Here is a 10,038-nt window from a genome sequence, read left to right as displayed (position 1 = left end):
AAATACATATTCTATCTTCGTTGGAAGTGCTAATGATTACTTGGATGATAAGAGTGGGAACAAGTTAAAAGGCTTATTCATCCCTATTCTGCTTCCAAACACAAGATTAGAGATTAGCACCAAGATGGCCAAGATACCTGAGCCTCCACAAACGTTATCATTGGTTAGGTCACATGTGTGAAAACCCTATCTGTTTCACCCGTTATTTTATCTGTTTGGTTTTGAAGGCTGTTTCCTCACTTAAGGCTATATATGAAGCTACCCAGAATCCCCTCATACGTTCCTAATACGAAGCTAAGCTAATCCTTTTGATGAACTAGCAACATCTGTATCAAATTTTTTTCCTGTTGGGTTCCAAGCATTCTTGCAAGAACAAAGACATCAATGAATCAGTACAAGCTAAAAGCTAATCTGAGATTGAACTGGAAAGCAGAGGAAAATCTAAAATTCTAAATGCTTTTTTAAGGTGTTCTATCACTAAACTTTCTTCAATCAATATATTCATTGTGAGGACAGGGTTTCTTGCTTCAACGGTAAATTGGAAGGCTAAAGAAACGAAATCGCTTCAGACATCCAGACTATGTGCTTGGTTAAATGGGCATCGCAACACCAGTTCTTGATCTGCTGAAGATATCCATGAATGTGTTTGCCAGCTGCAGTCTGACCAAAACCACACTTCAAAAAACCTTGGGTCCTCTGGACTCAGACCACTATAATTGATTTCTAACCCAACCACTAGCACCAAGTGGTCTGCAGGGTGATCAAATCTGTGCATGCAAACAAGCTAGTTTTCCGTAAATTAAACTGAAACAAAAAAGGCTGAAGTGTAGGAAGGCAGAAGAAAGGTGATCGATTATTAAATATGAAATAACAAGGTAAACCATTCATAATTTGGTTTAATTGAAACAACATCAAAAGATGCCTATCCAAGGATATGATACCTTGTACTAACTTGACCATTAGCATCAAAATTGCGCTAATTGACGACATAGTAGAAGTTCTGATGCTAACACTATACAAAAGCCAGAAAGGAAAGGGAACACCAAATCACCAACAAAGCTAAATACTTACAGATATCAGCAAATAAGACTACATCCAAATCTGCAATATCAGAACTCGAAGAATAATGGTTCTATATTGCAACAGCAGTAAGCCAAGTGGTGAGGCTACTGCTCCACTCAAGATGATCTGACCAGCCTATGAGAGAGCAGCCACGGGGCACAACAGATTCAGTAAATGGATTGGCAGCAAATAAATGGTATCCATGGTTGTTTTCCTTTAACTCTCTTCTTCTGGTTCTTATTGACAGGAAGCCTCGCAGGAGAATTCCATTCTCTGTAATCTGCTTGACTAAGAGAGGACTCAGTAGGCCTCTCAGAAGCTATTTTGGAACTCCAGGCCTTTGCTGTGCATCCCTCATCCTGCAAGGCCCGACTTTTGTTGTCCTCCAATGGTTTGTCATGCTCTTGGGCATTTGTTACCTTTGGGTTCTCAAAGTTCGCCTCAGCAAGGAGGGTTTTCAAGGGAACATGAACTCTTCCAGAATTTCCCCTTACAGCCTTTGCAGCTATCTCTTTATTCTTCTTTCTGGCCTCAGCTTCAACTTGTGAGCTCTGTATCGACTGGATCTCATGAGAAACTGATCGTCTGCCAGGTTCCACTTGGGTCATTAAAGATGGTTCCTTGAAAATAACACTGTTGATGTCACCGCTCTCTGGAAGAGCACCTTCTTCTACATTAGAAGCACAAAGATCTTTTGGAGTCTGGGTATTTGTGGGCAACAGAATTTGTGGATCAAGGATGGGTATGTCATTGGTTTTGTATCTTATGGATGGTACTGTTTCACCTGTAGCAACAAACAAACAAACAAATATAATTTCAGGAAAACAAGCTGAGGGCTGAAAATAAGAAAAAGCTTTATGGATATTTTCAATTGATTACATTGTTGGAATCCAAAATGACATGACAGTATACGTGTTCAAAAGCAAAGGAAATGATGAAAAAACTTGTCCTATAGAAACCTAGCCATGGCGCATGCAACAGGTGAATTCTAAGGTTATGACTTGAGACACTACTTGAAATAAAATTTCCAATCACAGGTCAATGAGACCATAATTTATACCACAAGGTAATAAAACACATTAAAGCAGATTATTAATTCATTATGAAAGGATTATGAAGACAAGGATGTGATCACATGTTAAATCAGAGGATTAAATTTCTTGACTTTCCAATAAAAACCCTTAGGACAACACAACTACTGGATGTCATAAGTCTTGCTATCAATAACTTTATACTTCATAGTCAATTGTAGCTATTGAGTGCTAAATTTTTGACTGCAGCCGTAATATTAACCAAAAAAAAGAAAGAAAGAAAAAGCCTTACATGCCAATCAAAGCCATTCTCCTGAACTAACACTTCTTTGTTCTATGCGCCAGATAATCATGCTACCTTAATTTATTGTCTTTCAGTTTTTATAGCAACAGTGGCTGTGTCCATCCTAACCTAAATTTAAAAGTGCAAGTTCCATATCATGTTGATGAGATTGTATCCATATGGACATGAAAGAGAAGCAGGTAAGCTATAACATTGAATTCAAATGTCAATGTAGGCTTGAATATTTCTGAATACATAGAAGAAAACTTGATAAGTATCTTTTAACTTGAAGACTCATCTACAATGAAAAGGATAAAATTAAAACTCGAAAACTCATCTATATTGAAAAGGACAAAAACTAAAATATATGTAAAATCATTAAAGTCAACATGCATTGTTGACCGCAAGAGAAGACTAATGCTCTTCTCGGGGTAGGCAATTGGCCAAAACTAAGTCCCAAAATTTGATTTGTTACAACCAAGTTCATCAGCTGTGTCTCAAAGGAACTCATCAAACTATTAGTTTATTCAATTTGAGTTTAAATCTAGACAAGGCTTATTTTCTTCATTTTAAAATAATAGATGCACCACCAAGTCTAAAATCCAATATCTTATTTTCACAAAGAGATAAGTACATTAGCTAAATACAGTAACATGTGCATTAATTGTTTATTAAATACATTAATTACTCAAATGGGTATGAGATAGCTAATCTTAATGTAATAAAAAAGAAACAAGCAATTTCTATATGTCAGACCCACCTTCTTTAAAAATTATTAGATATATTGATTTTTCAAGCTTAAAGCAGTTTATATCCAACGACAGGTAATTGAAGTAATTTTGTATAGAGAATAAACTGCACTAAAGAATCTCTCATTCAAGCAGCTCAGGCAGTCAAACATAACATGAAATTGAGGGATAAATTCTTGCCTGAAACAGAGCCCTGTAGCTCTTCAACACCATCTGTTTGGCCATTAGTATCTGCTGAGACATCGGGCTGTTGCTTAGGTTCCCCATGGACATGCTCTTCTTGCAGAGACTGATAACAGACACCAGAAGCAACTCCAGATATACCATCTATTTCTGAGTTATTGCAGGTGATGGGATTTTTAATAGATGATTCCACTGATGTTGAAAGACATGCCCCTCAAGTGTGAAATCTGTGCACTTTGAATACATAAATGAACACTACTTTCTTTTGAGTCTGGTTCTTCTCTAGATACTTTGGCAAGACCATTTTCTGATTGAATGCATGAAATCTGAACACCTGTTTCTGGAATGGAACAATTATTGTCAGGACCAACTGAAGTGTCCATTGAATCATCCTGAAAGCCATTCTGAGGTCCCAGCGGAGATCCAGATACATTTTCCGTATTCTCAGTCTGAACTTTGTGGTCATCCAACTCATCATGAAGCTCTTCCAAAAGGCTATTTGCTGTGTTGATGTGCTCATTTTGAAGTTTCATTCTCATATCAGGTTCTTCAGTGTCATCACCAACTATATTTTCTGTAGAATCTAGTTGAAGAAATTTTTGGTGTTCTAGTTCATCTGAATAATCTTCAGTTTTATTCTCCAAGTGTCTGGAATTTTTTTCATCATGTTCTGAGCCTAAGACATGATCCAAAAGAGTGGATGCACTTAAATCTTTGCCCTTTCCCAGTTCATTGCTCCAATATACTCATCAGGTAGGGGCTCTGATTCTCTGGTGTCATATTTTGGTTCAGGATAAATCTTTGTCAAATGACAACTTTCCTCTTCACATATTTCCTGTTTCAGCTCCTCTGTGCTACAATAATTACTAACGTTTGTTGCTTCATCAATAACAAGTTGAATTTCATTACTTATCTTAGTTGTTACACTACCTTGACTAAAATCAGATGCTGCAACACCACTGACTTCTGCAGCCAGCATATTATCACGTAACAAGAGTTCAGTTGATGAGTAGGAGTGCTCCTCAATTGAAATTCAGTTTCAAACTCCTCTAATTGGATTGATGCAACACATGTTTCCTGTGAACCAGTAACTTGATCATCTAAAATTATTTGTTGGACTCCGATGTTTCTGTAATTGTAATGCATGAATGGGTTTCAAGTCCATCTGATCCTAACCCTTCAAAACCTTCAGACAATGCCAGAGATAACCCAGCTTCATGTTCAAAATCATTGAGCAGAGTAGACCTATCTCCATTAACGTGCTCATCCTTATGACTTTGGTCATCATTCAGCTCATTGATCGCATTTATACCAACAGTGTCCTCATAAGTTGGATTGTTCTCATGAGCTGGAATGGTTGAAGGGATGCCATTGGCAACTTTGTCCGTTCCACCACTGGAACTATTTCAGGGGCTTCAACTTCCAGATGATAATTTAGCTCATTTCCAGCCTCAGAACCAGCAGAAATTACAGTTACGTTGGGTTCCACAGATCCATAATCCTCACAATATCCATGCTTCACTTTGAAATTCTCCCAGAGGAGTGCTTGATGGCATTTGTAAAGCATTTATATTCTCCATTTCATTCCCATTCACTTTCCACTTGTCAGGCTTCCCATTTTGATACTCAGTTTGATCAAAATGAATAGAAGCATCCAGGTACTCACCATCATTATTTTCCATAGGCATGATCCAGCCTTGGATAATAATTCATTTTGAGACAGTTGTCCACCTCTGTCAGTTTGTTCATCCTGTGCATGCAGATCTGAATTGGGTTCCTTTATACTTGCTGAAACTTGATCAGAGAAGACCTTCGTCAGAGCGCTTACTGGGATGATCTAGTGGACATTGATCTCCACACACGCATCCATCTTCTGTAATTGTGAGTCTACAGTAGAGAAATCACTTGCATGATTACCAAGTAGGGTTGGAGAAACAGGAATATTCCCATTAATATCATTTTTTGCATAAGTCCCTCCATTTATATCATTGACAATCATAGTGTTATTAACCGTGGACTGAGCACTAGCAAAATCTTGTCTCTCTTCAGAAGCAACCATGAATGCTTTGGTTAACACAGAAGAATCATAGCATTCTGTATGTTTGTTAGCAGCATCCATATTCGCACTAGAGACACGTCAGCATTACAGGACAATGCATGATTTTCAAAGTGTTTGTCACTTTCCAATTGACTTGCACTGCATTGAATGTCAGGACCATGAACTTGGCTGCTGTCAAGCAAAACATGTGGTTCCAGAGTATCATCTGCAGATGGAACTTTAGATTTTAAGCCCCAGAACTTTGATGCACCACACTTCCCGCAATGAATTAGTGTCAAAAGATCAGAAAGCATCATCTGAAAGTCTTACTTTACTAAGACAAACAAGAATTCCAAATAATATCGTCATGAATATCAACAAGTGATTTAGTTCATTTTTATGGTTGAAAAGCATATTTACTTATCAACAATGACATACTAAAGAATGGAGAAAAAACCCAGAAATGGTTTCCATGCATAAAGGGATAGCAATAAATAGACAAAGGTTGCAAGTAAATCTAAATGGTTGTTTAAAATTTCCCTCCAAATCATTAATTGAGCTTTTCAAACTCATATCATTTCTTTCTTCCACTTTATTCTCTGGTATATGGAAACACAAACAACACGCAACAATACTTTGTATGTTTAGAAATGCACAGCAAGAACTGAGGACAAAAAGTACATCAGAAAAACAATAAAATAAGCCAAGACAGTTAAACCATACATTCTGATACGAGTGCAATTTTATATGATAGAGAACTTGGAAGAGCCTAGTTTTGGATTATTTTAGCAGTATCATACATGGGTAAAACAGGTCATGGTTTATATTAAACAGGAAGTTTCAGAACAGATCCATGCAGTTATTTATGCATTTTAGGTTTAATGTAGGTCTGAATTGATATGTTAATTTTTTTCTTGGTCTTCTTTTCAGCTTGCTTGCTGTTTTATTACGTCCTAGAGGTCTTAGATGTAGATCTTTTATCTCAAGGTTGGGTATTTATATTATCCTGTGAATTTCAAACTGGATTTGAGGGCTAATATTTTATTGAGTTTCTGAGACATATTTTGCTTTGGATAGGTGCATTTAAGTCCTATTAGAGTTTGGATTCTCTGGAGACATCCAATGCAATCTCCAGCAATCTGTGTATTGTGGCAGGTGATTGGACTGGGTCAGAGATGACATGAACTGGACCTCTACAGTTCAAACATGAATTGAGAGGATTTAAACTATTTTATCTATAGGTTAGAGTAAGGAAATGCTTCAACTCACAAGGTTTCTGTTTGAGATTGATTACGGTAATTTTCTACGTTGGGTAACAAAAGTAAAAAATTTTGCTATGTTCTGTAGAAAAATTATAAGTACCTTGTTTGCTTCTTTTCTTACATCATTTTTATGGAAAAAAAGTTTAGAGGTGTACCACTGACTAAGGAGTGGTATTTACTAAGTCTCACAATGTCCTTTTCCACAAAAGGAAGATGGTTTGATATCAAATTCAATGATGGATTAAAATCAAATTTATTTCTTCTATCTTCTTGTTACTTCTTCTCATCTTCTTTTTTGAGCTTGAAAATAAACCCTGAATCATAGAAATGGCCATCTTCAAGAGCACATATTCATGCAGCATTTTTTGCACATAAATGTGAAAATACGATAAGGAATTTTTCAGGTCCCACCTATAAGGGGGTTCAATCTTCCAAATCAATCTTTATTAATTATCATTACTTGAGGCATCATGATCAAATTCAATATTATAAACAACAAGTTGAGACAGAAAGGAAATATATGGTACCTCTAACTCTTTGAAATAAGCAATTCAAGATCTAGCATTACGTGCAAGGAAAGAAAGCATGACATGACTTATTTATTATACTAGTGTTAAAGGCATCTTTTTATTTTCAAGCAACATCGACCTAACAACATAAATTTGATGTAGATACCACTGCAATCGTGCCAACTTCACTTAAAATTTATATTGACAGCACAGAGCCAAAATTGTTCGACACAAATCATAACTTGAGAAAGAACCCTGAGAAAACTCATTACATTGCATCAGGAAGAATATGAACATAATAATCCACATACCAGCATTGTTAGTCTCCAAGATCGCATCTTTACCCAAATTTCCGGCTTCTCCATCAGATCCTACGCCACCTTTTACTTCTTTCCCCTCTTCAATCGCTAGCTTCAAATCCTCCACCATCAGTTCAACTGCCAACATCAAGAATTCAGTCCACAAAGCCACCAACTCGTGCATAATAAAGAGCCGAACTGGAAGAATAAACCAAGAAACCCGTACCAGAGTTCTTGCGTCGGTCTTCGTCGGAGAGCTCCTCATCCGAGGCCTTCTTCCCGTCACCACCTCCGGCCGTGGACACGGCGGCACCGTCGGTGGTCCCACAGTGCTTCCGGTGGGCCCTACGCTGCTTGGCGCTGGGATGGGGGTTGGGGAAGACCCACCCGCACTTGTGGCACACCGCTCCCTCATGCCCTTCAAAAAGAATCACCAAAAAAAGAACTCAGAGTCGAAGAAATCCACACCCAAGAAACTCCAAACCAAGAAGAATCCAAAGGAGAGAAGAAGAAAACCTGAGGGCTGAGGCCTTCGCTTCTCCTCGATGTCCATTTCACGAGAACTCGGCAATGGCGATCCCGGCGCTTCCTCTCTTCCTCCTAGGATTCTTTAGAGGGAGACCCGGGAGTCGTTGGGGAGTTTAAAGGAGACGCGGTGAGGGAAGGGACGGGAGATTATATATGGAACCTCAGTGTGGTGACGTTTTTGGTGTTTCTGTATCCGTTGGATTGGATTTGATCGGGTTATGGATCTTGTGTGCAGATTCGGGGAATCCTGATCGGACGGTCGATGAGGGACTAGACACGGGAACTTACCATGTGGAGACAAGAACACTATCAGTCACGGATGCGGTCGAGCTGTTCCCCATGTGCGCGCGCATGAGGGGAGGACCCGGGGTCAACTGTATCGTACGTGATTGCGCATAGAAGTGAATATGCGGGAATTGGTTGACCGTTGGATGCTCCACTGAAGGCTTGAAGGATGGTAAACATATGAGGGACGCATATAATTTATATGCAGAGAGTGTGATAATAGTCTAAGGTAAGAGCCTGGATATGGGATGTCGTTTTACTGGGTTGAGGGGAGGCAAATCACGGGATTCGCCTTTATTTGTCACTTACTCTACCTCCCCTATTTGTTGCTTTGATTAGGTCACTGTGCTACTAAAATAAGGGAGATAGTGTGACACTTTTGGCTTTTTGTTGCAAGACTAGGCTTAGGAAGAAATTATAGCCTACACGTAATGCTCCATATGATTATTTATATTGTCAATCACAACCACTTATTTTTAAAGTACTGTATCGAAATGAGCACTAACGAATGAGATCTATGGGAAGGAATGGCTGTGATGGGCAGTGTTAATGGCACATGATGCATCCCATGTAGGATATCCAACAAAGGAGAGAAGATTCCTGACAGGAGCCTCAAAGTTAGGCATAAATGAATTGTGTTTTGCAGGACCATTGATTTCAAAGGATGGAAAAATTTTATCTGTTTCTCCGTGATCCTCTTGGATCCCATTGCTAATATAGCTTGTGTTGCTGAGGATTTATTGTCCTTTAGTATCTTATTGTAGTGGATGCAATAAAATTTCATAAAGTAAAAGCTAGGATTCCTCAAAAGAAAAATATGAAAGATGGTAGTGCTAAGAATTTAATATATGATATCGGATATATAACAATTGAACATTGATGTGATGTTTTCATTGGTGCATCACAAGTACATACAAGAAAAATTATTTTTGAACAACTAATTAAGAAAAGATGTTATCTAACGCAGTGCTATTGTATGCAAGCCATAAATTGACTAACTGTTTCAATCTATAATAACAACAAGATACTATTATGGTATTCTTGGTTGATCGATGCTTTTAGAAATGGGCAATTTTGATGAAGTAAATTGTGATATCAGATTGGTGGTTGAAACACTAATTTGAATAAGAAAAAAATAATTGTGTGGAAATAAACTATAATTTTGATTTTTGAATTTAAACTTTAAACTATAACTTAATATTTTGCTAAGAAAAATTTTATATATATATATATATATATATATATATATATATATATATATGATTAACTAGAGTTGTTGTCATTTCTCCCCTTCCCCTCTAACAAGGGATGAAAAAGGCCTCAAAATCAAAGGTGACTAGGACAAAGTTCAAGACTTGACTTGGACATGGTGGTGCATCACCTTGTCGCCATAAATGTACATTAATTTGTCTCATGGAATGCCGATCTTGTCATCCATAATAATGTTTGTGCTACTTTTTAAGAAATGCATGCACAGCGTGTTCGCATATATAGGTAATTTTTCTAAAAAAATGATCTACCTACCTACCTTATACTCCATATTATCTATCAGTAAAGATATGGTGTGTTGTTGGACCAAAGTTCTGATTGAATTATTTTACCACACTCAAGTAGATGCAGCATGTTAATGTTCTCAGAGATATTAAGGGAGGAGGGGCACAATTGAGTCCCTTCTTTTTAGCCCAGAGAGAGAGAGAGAGAGGGGGGTGGGGGTGGGCTGTTTTTTCTGATGTTACATTAAAGTGTACAGATGATTCGCTCTCTCTTTTCTGCATTAGAAGCACACTACACGGTAACCGGGTTATTTTA

The 10,038-nt window shown here is 37.7% G+C and overlaps 1 non-coding gene across 1 annotated transcript; it reads right to left on the bottom strand.

Moving 5' to 3' along the window:
• Nucleotides 1-825: 825 nt before the first annotated feature.
• LOC105032406 (uncharacterized) lies at nucleotides 826-8,130 on the bottom strand. The gene is made up of 5 exons (XR_012134013.1): nucleotides 7,933-8,130; nucleotides 7,643-7,834; nucleotides 7,429-7,554; nucleotides 3,306-5,572; nucleotides 826-1,846 (listed from the first exon to the last, which is right to left on the bottom strand). It is a non-coding gene; the product is annotated as an uncharacterized protein (transcript).
• Between the last annotated feature and the right edge of the window lie 1,908 nt (nucleotides 8,131-10,038).

Source organism: Elaeis guineensis, chromosome 8, assembly GCF_000442705.2.
Source record: "Elaeis guineensis isolate ETL-2024a chromosome 8, EG11, whole genome shotgun sequence".
Taxonomy (NCBI): domain Eukaryota; kingdom Viridiplantae; phylum Streptophyta; class Magnoliopsida; order Arecales; family Arecaceae; genus Elaeis; species Elaeis guineensis.
The sequence above is the reverse complement of the archived record's forward strand: the minus strand, read 5'-3'. Positions and strand labels throughout refer to the sequence as shown.